This window comes from Canis lupus, chromosome 31, assembly GCF_011100685.1.
Source record: "Canis lupus familiaris isolate Mischka breed German Shepherd chromosome 31, alternate assembly UU_Cfam_GSD_1.0, whole genome shotgun sequence".
NCBI lineage: Eukaryota > Metazoa > Chordata > Mammalia > Carnivora > Canidae > Canis > Canis lupus.
The window spans coordinates 12,343,773-12,358,783 of record NC_049252.1 but is presented as its reverse complement, the minus strand read 5'-3'; the positions used below and the strand labels follow the sequence as shown (position 1 = coordinate 12,358,783).

Genomic DNA, 15,011 nt, shown 5'->3' with positions numbered 1-15,011 from the left:
AAATATTTCTTGAATGTATAGAGAAGCTACACTTTTTTTCCCCTCCCAGAAATTTGCCTTTGAGAATTTTCTGGGGGCGGAGAACATTTAAATCAAGAGAAAACAAAGATCTTCAGTTGTATATATTATAATAATACATTTTGATATTTTGAATTAGTTGAAAGTAGTTTATCAAATTGATGTGTATATGCCTATGAAAGGTAACATGTAAATATGAGGTTTCAAAAAAATAGGGTTTATTATTATGGTCAGGTAATTTATCTTTTGGATATTTGTATATACATTTTTCCATTTGGGTCATAAAAATAATGTTGGTTCAGAGAAGTGTATTTATAAGATACTTCTTTCATTCTTAGGAACTAGAGAGACACACATGGTATTTTGGTATCTTAAAATTAGTATGAATCAAACAGACCTTGATAGTTTTTAAAAAGTAGTTTGTATGTAATAAAGTATAAATTGTTCATATAAACAATGTTGTAATAAAGTATAGATTTCATTTTATATAGACATTTTCTAATTGTAGTTTTTGAAGTTTTATTTTTAGGCCACCTACAATAAATGTTTTTAAAATAGTACAAAAATATAATCAAAGACTTATATTAAGAAATGGTATATGCTACCTGTATTCACATTGAAAGGAGTTGTTATAAATGTTTTTTCCAAAGCAGAATAGGTAACTTTTATGTGATGATTTAAGCAAAGTTTTCCCTGCAAGTCTGTTTACAAGTGTTTGGTTTTATTTTGTGCCTTTATATATCAACACATAATAGATATGACTATTTCAATAATCATTTTCATGAGAACAGGAGGAGCTATGTGTTTTGGTTTATTCCTTCTCTTTCTACTGCTCTCTTCCAAATTCACATGTTAGTATTTCATGCTTGTTAGACAGTCTCTTTCTAACTGCTCTTTTTGTCTTTTCATTTTTATTATTCAACCCATTCTACACACCGTAGGACAATAAGCCTTTCTGAAGAAAGTATTATAACTGAACAAAGGCCTTTGCCTAACAAGATAAAGGCCAAGTCCTATTTTTATCTGTCTCCTACTTATCCCAGCATCATATTCCATTTGCCTCACCCTCAAAAATGTTAACTGCACATTTCTTATGCTGCCACCCGGGTTTTGTCATCTTTCTCACAGGTGTCCTGTGATCCCTGCTCATTTTCTTTTACCAAAACACTCCCTGGTCTGTGATTTGAATAATCACCCTGAAGTGCCCTCTTCCACTGTCCCTTAGTAGTTGATGAGTACCATTCACACCGCATTTATTTAATTCGTCTCTCCTGCAAGATTGTAAACTTCTAAAGGGAAGGGATCATATCTTGTATAAATCTGTGATTTGTAAAACACCCAGCTCTAAGCCTTACACATAGAAGGTGATAAATCAAAACACTGAGGAGACAGTAACTCCAGGGTATATCCTGGAGCTTTAGAAACAATTAAGAGGGGCAGCCCGGGTGGCTCAGTGGTTTAGCGCCGCCTTTGGCCCAGGGTGTGATCCTGGAGTACCCGGATGAGTCCCCAGATCAAGCCCCATGTCGGGCTCCCTGCATGGAGCCTGCTTCTCTCTCTGCCTGTGTCTCTGCCTCTTTCTCTCTGTGTGTCTCTCATGAGTAAATAAATAAAATCCAAAAAAAGAAAAAAGGAAACAATTAAGAAAAGGATACAAATTCACCTGTATTACACAAGTTCCTTAAGCTTAGGCTGCAACAATTTCTACATGTGGTTTGTGTGAAGATGAAATGACAGTATGTGTGTTAGCAATTTGTAGGTTCCAAAATGTAATCTAAGCATTTCTAATAGTTCTCAAACTGCATTTTGTGGACTATATAAGTTTCTTTGTCTTCATGTAAAATGTATAGAATGTTGTTTTAATGTTCCTTACCTGACTAATGGCAAGATTGATTTAATATGTTAGCTGAATGTTTACTGTAATAAGTCTCATTACAATTCATCTGAAACAAGAAGGAAAATAGAGATGCCTTTGATGAAAGTAATAAATTACCTGCGTGGAATCCAACAATTTCAGAGATGAATGAATTTGAAAGTTTTGTTAACAACTTTCCAAAATTGTTCCTTAATTCATCATATTGAATTACATGGAGTAAAATACATTTTTTGAAGGGCATCATCTCACAGATTTCCATAAATTTCTCAGAGGTGACCCCATCCCTGTCAATTCTATTTCCTAGGAGTATTTAAAATTAAATAGCTTACCTGGCTAGTGGACATTCTATATGAGACTGAAATCGGGATGATGAATTTTTTTTTTTTTAATTGGGTAGGGTATAGTTCTGGTGCTAAGAACAGCATCTAGAAATGGAATAAGTTTCTGATTTTCAGAGATTTTTTTTTCTCTCCAAAACAAAATCTAGGTATCATGTATATCTGGGATATAGCTGTGAATTAGTTGAAAGAGAGATAGGGTTGAGTTTCAGGGAGGAAATAGTATTATAGGACCAGCATCTTGAACCATGAATACAATCATTATCTGTAGATTCTGAAAATATGGTATCATATGGTCTTGTGTATTTAAATGCTCAGATGTTGATAACACAAATTGGTACCAGAGACTGAGTTTATTAAGTATGAGGCAGTGATTATGGTTTCTAAGTGTGTTCCTTACTCATGACAAAATATGATGTGCAGTTTGGATACTATTCCTTTGGCAACTAACTAGATTTGAGAAGTTACCCTTACAGGCCACCCAGATATATTTTAGATCGAGAGTGTATGAAGCCGTTATTTCATTACCTAGGCCACAGTAGAAAATATTTAGCCTTTTTTAATGGTGACTAAAAATTGGATCCTTTGATTTTATATTATGTTACAGACAAAAATTCTGAAAGTCAGCTATTTATCCTAGTAGAAATAGATAAAACCTGATAGTGAGTGTTATTAATGTTACTTTGACCAGTATATTAAAAATATGTGCACAGAATTTGTATCAATACTGAGTTCATGCTAATTTGCTATTTACACAGTAATTTTAGTAAATAAGAAATGAATAAGTAACACTTTCATTTTATTTAAGTACTCCCATGAGTTTCTGTTAAGGGTGAGCAGCATTTGTTGGAAAGTTACATACAATTTCAACCTAGTCTGGTGACTACAGAATGCTGTTTTCTTAGCTTTTAAGTCTTTTGCAGTAATGTAGCCTGAGAGAAGGCAGAAATAGTTGTTTCTCTGTTTTATATATGTATAAACGATATGCAGTTGACCCTTGAACAACACGGCGGTTACAGGTACTGATCCCTGACAGAATCAAAATTCTCTAATTTTGACTCCTCCAAAACTTAACTACTCATAAGCTACTGTTTACTGGAAGCCTTACTGATAACATAAACAGTCTATTAACACATATTTTATATGTTATATGTATTATATACTGTAGTCTTATAATATCTTTTTCTTATTTTTTTCATATTTCTAGGTTACATGGTTCATCTGTTTTTTCAAATTATTGCAGATCTCCAAAAAATTTTCCAATATATTTATTGAAAGATACACAGTTCAAAGTGTTTTTCAAGGGTTAACTGTATTTCTTTTACCCCTTGTGTAGATACAAAGAGTAGTCCTACCGTGGCCACAGTTTAATACAGTGCTAGGGAAAAATGCTGGTCTTAGAGGCATAAGATTTATATTTGAACTATAGCTCATCAAACAGACTGTTTAACCTGAGCCTCAGTTTCCTAATCTGTAAAATGAGGACATAATCTACATCAAAGGAATATTATGCAGAATGAATGAGGAAATAACGTTTGTTGTCACCGGTGTAATCTTCTAGAAAGACAATGTTTTATTGACAATATTGTTAATTCTCTGTGTTCCAAAAGAAATAAAATAGGTTTTTGGATGACTACTGTTTTACTCAATAGCATACCCTTCTAAATTAGGACCACTCTTCCACACATTTTGCATTTTTCTTTTTTTGGTTCTATTCCACTTGAAGAGTTTTCACAAACCCTGCTCCACGCTTTTGAACTCCTTTCAAGTTTGAACCAGTTACCATCTGCCACCTACTGACCCAGTTCTCTCTACTTCCTTCAACTGAGCTCTCCCCATACACACATGCTTATTTTCGTTGGGTGATTAAATTGGCCTTCATTTGATTTTTCCAATGATCTAGATTAATACAGGGTTAGAAACAGCAGCTTCTGCATGTGTTTGAACTATAAATAAAACAAGGTACAGAAGAACCAGTAATAATACTCCTTTTTTTCCCCTAAGGAAGACAGTTATCAGAGAAAACAATTGGTAACACCCCAAATGGACTTGCCTTTTTTTTTTTTTTTCCCATTGCATAGTACTTACAGGTTTAAAGTGATTTCTGCCTACATATCCAGGTTAAAAAAGTTTTCAGTATAAAGTATGAGTTGTCAAGTGACTCACCACATATGCAAGTACTTCAAAATGCATGCCCTTAACTACTATTTGAATTTTTATAGGTTTGTAGTTTTGCTGACTGCAAGAAAATAAAAGGCCTAGTGCCAGTTCTTACTGGGTCAAGATTTATTTTAAAGTATCAACATTTCCTCAGCATTTTGATACTTACAAAAGTCCTAGAAATTTTCCTGCAAGAAAACTTAATAGGCTTTATTCCAGTAAGGAAAATTCAGGGTGCTTACGCCATGGTAGGAACAAAAGCGGTATATTTGGTGAATTTGTTTATAGAAATTGCCAGAAACCAGACTACCCTAGAGATCTATCTTTATTTAAAGAGGCAAAGACTAGTAATTATATTTGTTCAGCTCCAGGTACAGAAAATTTGGCCAATAATTTAAAAACAGACTGTTAGTCTTTTCTGAAATGATCAGGGGCTGGGTTGACTAGGGCAATTGGTTGGACACTGTGGAGACTTTATTCAGTAGTGGTTTGTGAAGTACATTACAGCGACTTGAATTTGAATCCTCAGTCTACCCCTTACCTGTTGTATAACTTTGGGCAAGTCACTCCATTGCTCTGAGCCTTAGTTTCTTCATCTGTAAGGATGAATAGTATCTGCTTTATAAATAGTGATTAAGTGAGATAATATATGACTTAGGATGATTGTAAAATAGTAGCATTTATTTGCCATCTAGTTAATTATAATGGCTGGGAATTAACCCTCCAAAGAGTAGGTTTTAAAACTTGCATTCCTAAAGAGTGCACTTAATAGGGCACCTCAGTGGCTCAGTTAAGTGCCCAACTCTTGGCTCAGGTCATGAGCTTGGTATCTTGAGATCAAGCCCCTCATTGGGCTCCAGCTTAGTGTGGAGTCTCTGCCTGAGACTCTCTGCCTCTCCCTGCCCCCGCCCCCCAGTGCATGTGTGTTCTCTCTCTCTCTGTCTCAAATAAAGTCTTTAAAAACACACACACACACACTTGAATTGTTGAATTACTGTATCGTATACCTGAAACCAATATAACACTATGTTAACTGTACTGGAATTCTAAAACTTAGTTTAAAAAACTTGCATTCAGGGGATCCCTGGGTGGCACAGTGGTTTAGCGCCTGCCTTGGGCCCAGGGCGCGATCCTGGAGTCCCAGGATTGAGTCCCGCATCGGGCTCCCGGCATGTAGCCTGCTTTTCCTTCTGCTTGTGTCTCTGCCTTTCTCTCTCTCTCTCTGTCTATCATGAATGGATAAATAAAATCTTAAAAAAAAAAAAAGAAATCATGAAAAAATGTTTAAAAAAACTTGCATTCCATGTTGAGAGTCATTTAAGTATAGAAGTATATTTGAGATTTCTTTAAAATCTTTAGGAAACCACATTAGAGTCAAAGCAGTGTTTATAGCTAATAGACTGAATTTGACAAGAATTGAGACACTGTGGTGTGGTGTTTTGAACAAGTGTGAATCCTAACTCTGCCACCTACTTTATTGACTTTGGACCAATCATCTTACCTCCTAAGGCTCAGTGTTCTCATCTGTAAAATGGGGTAACTTTATAGGGTTGTTTTGAGAATTGAAAGAATGTCATTCTTGGCACAGTAAGGTTTAGTTATTCTTTTTTTTAATTTATTAAAAAAGAGAGAGAGGGGCAGAGACATAGGCAGAGGGAGAAGCAGGCTCCATGCACCGGGAGCCCGACGTGGGATTCGATCCCGGGTCTCCAGGATCGCGCCCTGGGCTAAAGGCAGGCGCCAAACCGCTGCGCCACCCAGGGATCCCCAGGTTTAGTTATTCTTATTAGTCAGATACCCTTTTGGACATGGCCATGAGTACTTATAAGAAATATAGCCTGAATTTTTTTTTATGTAATATTTAATGTAGGAATTTTGGAATCAATACCCTTTTCCCCGTTTGTATAATGTTTATCTAGTTGACTTAAGATAAAATATTTTGAATCTCCTATAGTCCAAATAGCACTTAATTTATATTTGAAAAAACACATTTTTACATATCATCTGCTATGGTCTGAATGTTTATTTTCCCCTCAAAATTCATATGTTGAAATTTTAACCCCCAAGGAGATGGTATCGGGAGGTGGAAACTTTGGGAGGTGATCAGATTATGAAGGAGGAGCCTTCACCGTGGGATGAGTTCCCTTATAAAAAAGGCCTGAGAGAGATCCCTTTCCCTTTCTGCCATCTTTGATATCGTGGAAAGATAGCCATATATAAACAAGAAAGCTAGATTCTCCCTGAATACCATGCTTGCATGTACCAGGGTCCTCGACTTACCAGCTGCCAAAACTCTGAGAAATAAATTTTTGTTGTTTATAGGCCACTCAGTCCATAGTATTGTTATAACAGCCTGAATGAACTAAGCATCCAATTTTATGGCTCTGTACTTTTAATCCAGTCTTTATTTCATGTTTCTGCTTTCCTTTCTGCTTCATTGCCTGAGAGTGACCCAAAGGAGAAGCAGGGAAAGCAGGAGTAGGCAGGATTGTCAATAGATGGTCAACCTTACCATGATCAGATATACTCTCAGGACTAAAGTCCTCAATTAAATTGACTCATGAATGCTTTCTCAAGTATTACCACAGAATGATTTTTAATGCTTTTTTTTTTTTTTTTTTACTATTGTTACATATACTGAGATTTTTTTTTTTTAAGATTTTATTTATTTATTCATGAGAGACACAGAGAGAGAGAGAGAGAGAGGTAGAGACACAGGCAGAGGGAGAAGAAGGCTCCATGCAAGGAGCTCGATGTGGGACTTGATCCAGGGTCTCCAGGATCACACCCGGCAGCTATAAACCACTGCGCCACCAGGGCTGCCCTACTGAGAAGATTTTAAAGGAAATCTCTACTTTTCCCACCATCCTTCAATAATTTTTTTCAGAGCCATAACATAATTCATCCAGTAATTTTTCAAAGTGACAGCTAATAAGTGATTGGTAAGTAAATAGTTACCACATATTATAGGTATCATATTAAGTATAGAGTTGAGTTTCTCCTTTATAAAGTTAATTTTCTGTATCTTCTATTTGGTGATCAGTATGTCTAAAAGAAGCTATTTAATGGTATAGGAATTTTAATTTGTAGAAATTTTCCAACCTTATAAGACTTTTATGAGAAAGCACTGTAGTTTGATAGGTTCATACAGTGAGAACGTGAAGAGTTAAGTTAGAGTCTTGGATAGATAAAGCTTTGGCTTTGTTACTGACTAATGGTTTGGCTTTGAGTTAAAAACCAAAACCTGATGACTTTTAGTCTTGGACTCAACCCATTACTGAGTCATGAAACCCGGCTTCCCTTCAAACCTAGGATTACTTCAAAGATGAAGGGGAACATTTGAGATTGTGTCCCCCACCTGCCTTCCAATGTGTGTACACACACAAAGGAAGTGTAATTATTTATGTTTAATTCATCACGTCCTAATTTTGTTTGGTCACGGGACCTCCCATGTACCTCCTTACCACCTAACTTCCTCTCTCTTCCCTTCCCTTTCTTCCTTCCTTTGAGTGAATACTGATAGTTCTGTAGAATCCAGTTAGGCAGATCATGATTTTGAGTACATTTTGCCATTTATTTCAAAGCTCTATATTTGGATTGCCTTTGCCTTGGTCATATGTTTATTTTCAACTCTTAATTAGGAACACACTGTTTATAAATTAATTCCTGTGAGAAAGTATGACTCATATTAAGAGGTCTTGTCTTATTGTCATATGACATGTTCTGTAGGCCTGCAGCATAGAAAAGGGGAAAAACACCTGACATCTATCTTCATTTTAGTTGGATTAACACATTGCAGGAAACTGTGTAACTATTTTTAACTTTTTTCTATGTGAATTAAAATATAAGTAATTGAAGACCTTACTAAACTAACTTAAACGAGGGATAAATACCCTATGCAACATGAAGTTTAGAATAGAGGTAATTAATTGTCCTAATGGTGTTAACAAGAACGCACAGGGTATTTTCCATTTTTCTACTCTGCTGCTTCTTTGCAATTGGTTGCAAGGTGGCCATTTTTCCATGCTACTTTTTTTTTTTTTAGGTAAGAAAAACATTTCCTAGTAAACTTTATTGGCTGCAATTGCATCATATGCCCGTGCCTAAACCCCTGATTGGCAAAGTAAACAATACTTGCCTTAGTGGCTTGACCTAATCAGGATTTACCTCCTAAGAGAAAGAGTGTTTTACCAGCAAGTAAGAAGGGGGGCTGGGTATGTCTCTTAGAGGGCTGCTGCAGTGGATGACACAGCTAGGGAAGGTCACAGTTTTTTAAATTTTTGCAAGCTTCCTTCCTTATGGAATCACAGAATATAGACAGTCATGCCTTGATTCATTTGACATATGTTTATTGAGTATTCCATTTATTCTCTGTCTTAAAAATAGAGCAGTGACCAGAAAAGGGAATAATTACTGCCCCCTTGATGCTTACATTTTATTCATGAGATAGACAAACAGTATGCAACACTTCAACTTCATGATATCTTACAAACAGTGCTAAGTAGAGACTGAAGCAGAGAAAGGAGTGTGGAAGGTCTGGGGCAGGGGTGTATGAAATTTTAGATTATGTTCAGGGAACATCTTGCCTAGGAGATAACTTAAGGAAAGGATGAGTTGATGTGATACTTACAGCTCTCTAGGAGAAGAATATTCTAGTCAAAGCCCCTGTGGGTGAATGAGGGAGAGTCACATTAAGTGAGGTCAGAGTGGGGAGCAAAGGAGTGACACAATAAAACGTGTTCACAGAATCACTTTGGCAGTTGTGTTAAGTAAACCAAAAGACATTAAAAACAGAAACAAGGAAACCAGTCAGGAAGCTGTTGTAATAATCCAGGAGATATGATGGTGATTTAAATGGGGGCAGTAAGTAGTAGTTGGATGTAGATATTTCCAAGGCAAACCCTACAGACTTTGCTGACAAATTGGATGTAGCCTGTGGGAAGAGGAGAGGCATCTAGGATGGCAGCCAGGTTTTTGGCCTGAACAGTTAGAAGATGGAATTGATATAATCTGAGATTAGGAAGAAGAGGGACTCAGTTATTGACATGTTAAATCTCAGATGTCAAATAAACAATTGATGGATGTCAGATGGAGATGTAAAATAAACAACTGAATATACGTATTTCTTGAAGATGGATCAATATATATATTTTAAAAGGATGACATTGGTCATTAATAACAGGGCATGCCTTTTAAAAGAATATAAATTAAAAAAATAGGGAGAGAATAGGAAATGGAGAAATAAAGTGTATACGGAGAGGGATATTTTATGTTCCATTGAACAAATACAGGGAAGTATTGGAGGTAATTTTAAAATAGACTAATGAAAGAAGCATTTATATACTGAGCATTTATTTAGTGGCCACTATAGTCTAGTTTCAGAAATTGTGTGAGAAGTATATTTATTCTTTCAATCAATACCTCATTCCTGAAGCCCCAACTTGTGTCAAAAATATACATAAAAAGTGAAATACACCGCAAGGATCAATAGTGTGGATTTAGTTTTTGTTCATTCCCTTTATAGCATGATGCAACAATTCCTCTAAAGGATGTTGTATTGTTAACCAAGTATGGTCTCCATCCCAATTTCCTCAGTATTATGCAACCTAGTTAAGACTCAGGCATAATATTCAGTAGTGATCCAAGCCAGGAAAAGAATTGCTATTTTATATATATATATATATCAGGATAAATGGCTTTTCTTTTGAAGAGGAATTAGTCCAAGATGGTTTTTAAACCAGATTATATATTTGTTTGCATTTAGTGAGGATGCAGCACATAGCTAAGATTTTCTTTTTTTTTTTCTTTTTTAAAGATTTTATTTAATTATTCATGAGAGACACAGAGAGAGAGAGAGAGAGAGAGGCAGAGACACAGGCAGAAGGAGAAGCATGCTCCATGCAGGGAGCCTGACATGGGACTCGATCCAGGGTCTCCAGGATCAGGCCCTGAGCTGAAGGCGGCACTAAACTGCTGAGCCACCCGGGCTGCCCATAGCTAAGATTTTCAATCTGTGTGTATCACGTAAAATGCTGAGAAACACCTTATAAAGTACCTTTTACATTATAGGTACTCAATAAATAGAAAGAAAATTTGATTTAGAACATTCACATTTCTAACTTATTTTGAAACTTTTAATAATATTATGCTGCATGACATAGGTGTTGCTTGGTAATAATGTGCCCTACCTACAATGCAAGGTTGTTGAGAATATTGAATTATCATGGGTTTTTTCAGATAAAAGTATCATAAAATAATTATAAGGAATTGTTTATTGGGCAAGACAGTTTTGCTCTTAAGGATGGGTTAGGCTTTTCTTATCACACTTTTTGCCAATCAGGGTGAGTATATGACCACTAGCCTATGCGATCAATGAGGGGAAATGTTTATAATTAGAGGGGAAATACTGTTTGGTCAGAACCTGGAGTATATTGAATTACTTCAGTTTGCCTATTTCTCATGTTAAGTAATTTTTGCAAAATGATCAACTCCCATGAGAGAGTTCTGCAAATTTGGAGTGATTAAGCAAGCATTTATGCTAGTTTTAAGACCAAATTGATGGTAGATATGAATTGGCCTCATTTTTTGGTTGACTGAGCTCTAAGTTTTTATCTACAAGTCTACTTTCCAGTTCTTTGGAGTGTATTTCTTATACCCTCCTTTATTTTGTTTTGAAAAAGAGATTTAGGAAAATCTGTTACCCAGCAATTAGCATTTGTTCATGTCTGCAAATTACGATGTTCACCTAAAACTATATTCTTGTCAAAGTAAAACTCTATTTTGCCACAACATGGCAGCTTATTTTTTATTATGCAAATAGAAATATATTTATATTATAAAGCATAATATTAAAATGATCCAGCAAGAATCCACCAACCAGAACTTGACTGAGAAAGTGTGCATCTATTAGCATATATCCCTTCTTGCCCATGGCCCTGCTCTTAATGCCTTCCCTGATTCCCTAATCAGTCTTCAATTTTGTGTTTATCACTTACTTTTTAATAATACTGGTTTTATCACATGGATCTTTAAGTAATATGCTGTTTAATTTTACTTTTTGTAAAGATTTATAAAAAGGGTGCATAGTTGCCTGAAACTTGCCTTTTTTGTTCATTATGGTTCTTTGAAATTTATTTATTGTATGTAGTTTGCAATTCATTTATTTTACTGCTGAGTAATATTCCATTGTCTGAATTTATTTACTGTACCATTGGTAGACATCTGGATTGTTGTTGCTGTTGGATGTTTTTGTATGCCTGTTTTGTTTTTGATATATCTATATTGAGATTGGTGTACTTCTGTACACTGATACAGGTATGTTTTTGCTATTACAATTATTGCTTATGTCTGAATTCTTTTATGTATGTTCTAGTGCACATGTGTAAGACTCTAGAATATATACCTAAGAGTAGAGGTATAGAGAATTATGATTACTTATATGAGTTTATTAATCAGTTATACAAATTTATGCCAATTGTTTTCCGAAGTCATTGGATCACAAATTAGTGGTTTATATACCACTAATACACCACAGAAGCTCCCAGTGAACCAAATCATTGCCAAAACTTGGAAATCTCAGGCCACTTAACTTTTTCCAATATTGTAGCTACAAAACGGCATCTTTACTATGTCTTCATTTGCTTTTCTCTGATTGCTAATGAGGTTGAACATCTTTTCATGTGATTACTCACCATTGGTGTTTTACTTTCATGAATTGCTCATTTATGTCTTTTGTCCAGTATGTACTTAAAACTATGCATTAAATATATTTATTTCTAATTTTTTTCAATTTTAAGTAACAACATAAGAAAGAAAAATTTTTCCTGTGAAGATTTGATGTGATGCCTCATCACCCTTGAATAAATGAGCGTATATTTCCTACAAACAAGGACATTGTCCTATAAGCTACAATAAAGCCATCAAAATCAGGAAATTAACATTGATGCATTACTACCATCTAATCCTCAGATCTCATTCAATTTTCACAAGTAGTCCCAATAATGTCCTTTATAGCAAAAGGATCTAGTTTAGAAGCACGCCTTCATTTTACTTGTCACATCCTTTCAGTCTCCTTCAATCTGGAACAGTTCTTCAGTCTTTGTTTGACTTTCAAGACCTTGGCACTTTCCAAGACTATACTGCATAGGCCACTTATTTTGTAGAACTCTCTTCCTTTAGATTTGTCTGCTGCTTCCTAATGATTACATGCAAGTTATGAATATTTGGCAGGAATACCTCAGATGTTATGCTGTGTCTTCTCTTAGTATCTTATCAGGTGACACATGATTTTCATTTTGACGCATTAGTGTTTATGTTAACTTGATTACATGATGAAGATGGTGTCTGTCACGTTTCTCTCTTGTGAAATCACTCATTTTCCCTCTGTTTAGTAATTGTTTTGTGTGGAAGTGCTCTAAGACTATGTGACGATCTCCTTCCTCATCAAACTTATTAATTAATTTATATCAGTACAAATTCATGATTCTTTCTTGTATTCAGTGAGCTATAATTATTTATTTTGATGCTCATCTTGCCCAGATTCAGCCAATGGGATTCCTTTAAGGTTGGCTTCTGTGTCTTTTTGACTGCTACTTCCAGTTTCATTCCTACACTATAGAGTTTAATCACATTTTCTTCCTTTTTTATATATCCCCTTCTCTAAAAGTGAGAAACTTGCCTATTATTAACCTAAATTTACTTATTGGACCAGTCTCACTGTATGTAATCTACCTGCCATATTCATTGCACTCGCCTCCCCAAATTCTTAAGTTTTGAAGACCCTTCATGCGGAAGCCCCCTTCAACCCTATGTCAGTTCCTACAGGTACAGTCCAGTGCATCTTTTTGTGGGCACTCTCCTCCCCCTGATCAGTCATTGACATCTGTTGTGCAGGTCCTGCTTAACCCATACCACTCTGCGAAAGTTTGGGCTCTGACTCCCAGGTCACACTGTTCCCTCCTTTCCAGCTTGAGTGCCTGCCTCATCCTGCTCAGACCCTGATACCCTTCATGAGGGATACTTTTTTGTATTTTGCCTATTTTTATTTTTATTTAAAGATTTTATTTATTTATTTTAGAGAGTGAGAGTGTGTATGTGTGAGCAGAGGGAGCAGCCTGAGAGGAAGAATATCTGAAGCAAACTCCCCACTGAGCATGGAGTCCTACACAGGGCTCGATCTCCTGACCCTGAGATTATGACCTGAGCTGAAGTTAAGAGTTGGATGCTTAACCAAATGACTACCCAGGCACCCGTACGCTTTTCCTATTTTTAAATAAAATGTTAAAGGATATACACACACGCGTACATTCTGGATACTGTAGTGGTTTTTTCGTTTTTTGTTTTTGTTTTTGTTTTTGGCAATGTGCTTGGTGGTATTGTATTTAATCTTCTTTATTTTTTCTTGTTGTATTTGTTGATGAGTGGAAGTTTTTAATGATAAGGTAGTTGAATTTATTATTCATATATTTATAGTTAGCCCTTTCTGTGTTTTAAGTTTTAAACCTTCCATACTCCGTTCATAATGATAGTCCTTTAAGTTTTATTTAAAAATATTAAAGACTTGGAGTACTTGGGTGGCTCAGTGGTTGAGTGTCTCTGCCTTCAGCTCAAGTCATGATCCAAGGTTTCTGGAATTCAGTTCTGCATCAGGCTCCCCACAGGGAGCCTGCTTCTCCCTCTGCCTGTGTCTCTGCCTCTCTCTCTCTCTCTCTCTGAGCCTCTAATGAATAAATACATAAAATCTTAAAAAAAAAAATTAAAGACTTGTCTTCTCTATTTAAAATTTTAATCCCTATGGAATTTTTACATAGGAGGGATCCAATTTCTTCCCCCCCAAAAATAACCAGTTTGTTCAGCACTGTTGAATGATTCCTCTTTCCTTCAGTGATCTGCAATGTTATGACCTTTGTGAAATATTGTTTTTGTTCTATATGAAGGTGTGTTTCTTCTCTAGCAGTCAGTATGTCTCTTTTCTGGAAGCACACTAATTTCATTAGTACAGCTTTATAATAAATCTTAGTGTAGATATAGCAAGTTCCCTACTCTATTCTGTTTCTGGCTGGATGGCTTGTCTGTTTGGGCTTTTGCTACTCCACTTATAAAACCTTTTGGACTTTGATTGGCATTGCATTAAATGTATCACAGAATTGTGATTTTGTGATACTGAGTCTTTCAATCATGAATATGGTATGTCCTCCCATTTATTTTGGTTGTACTTAATGTCTTCTGATATATTTTCAAGTTAACTTTTATTCTTCAGGTACGTTTTGTTGTTGGATTGTTTTTTGTTTTTGTTTTTTAAGATTTTATTTATTTATTTGAGAGAGAGAGATACTAAGAGAGAACACAAGCAGGGTGGAAGGGCACAGGGAGAGGGAGAAACAGGCTCCACTCTGAGCAGGGAGCCCCTGTGGGGCTCAATCCCAGGACCATGAGATCATGACCTAAACCAAAGGCAGATGCTTAAGGACTGAGCCACCCAGGTGCCCCTTTTGTTGGATGTTTTTAAAATGTTATTTTCTGTTTGTTACTAGTGTGTAAAAATGCAGTTGATTTTTTAGAAGTGATTTATATTTAGCCACAATGAACTAAACATGAATATACTTGTGTAAGTAAATGTT

General features: G+C 35.7%; 1 protein-coding gene across 6 annotated transcripts in view; it reads left to right on the top strand.

The window, feature by feature from the left end:
- Nucleotides 1-15,011, top strand: part of NRIP1 (nuclear receptor interacting protein 1) — a 99,972-nt gene that overhangs the window by 25,621 nt on the left and 59,340 nt on the right. The window lies entirely within an intron of this gene.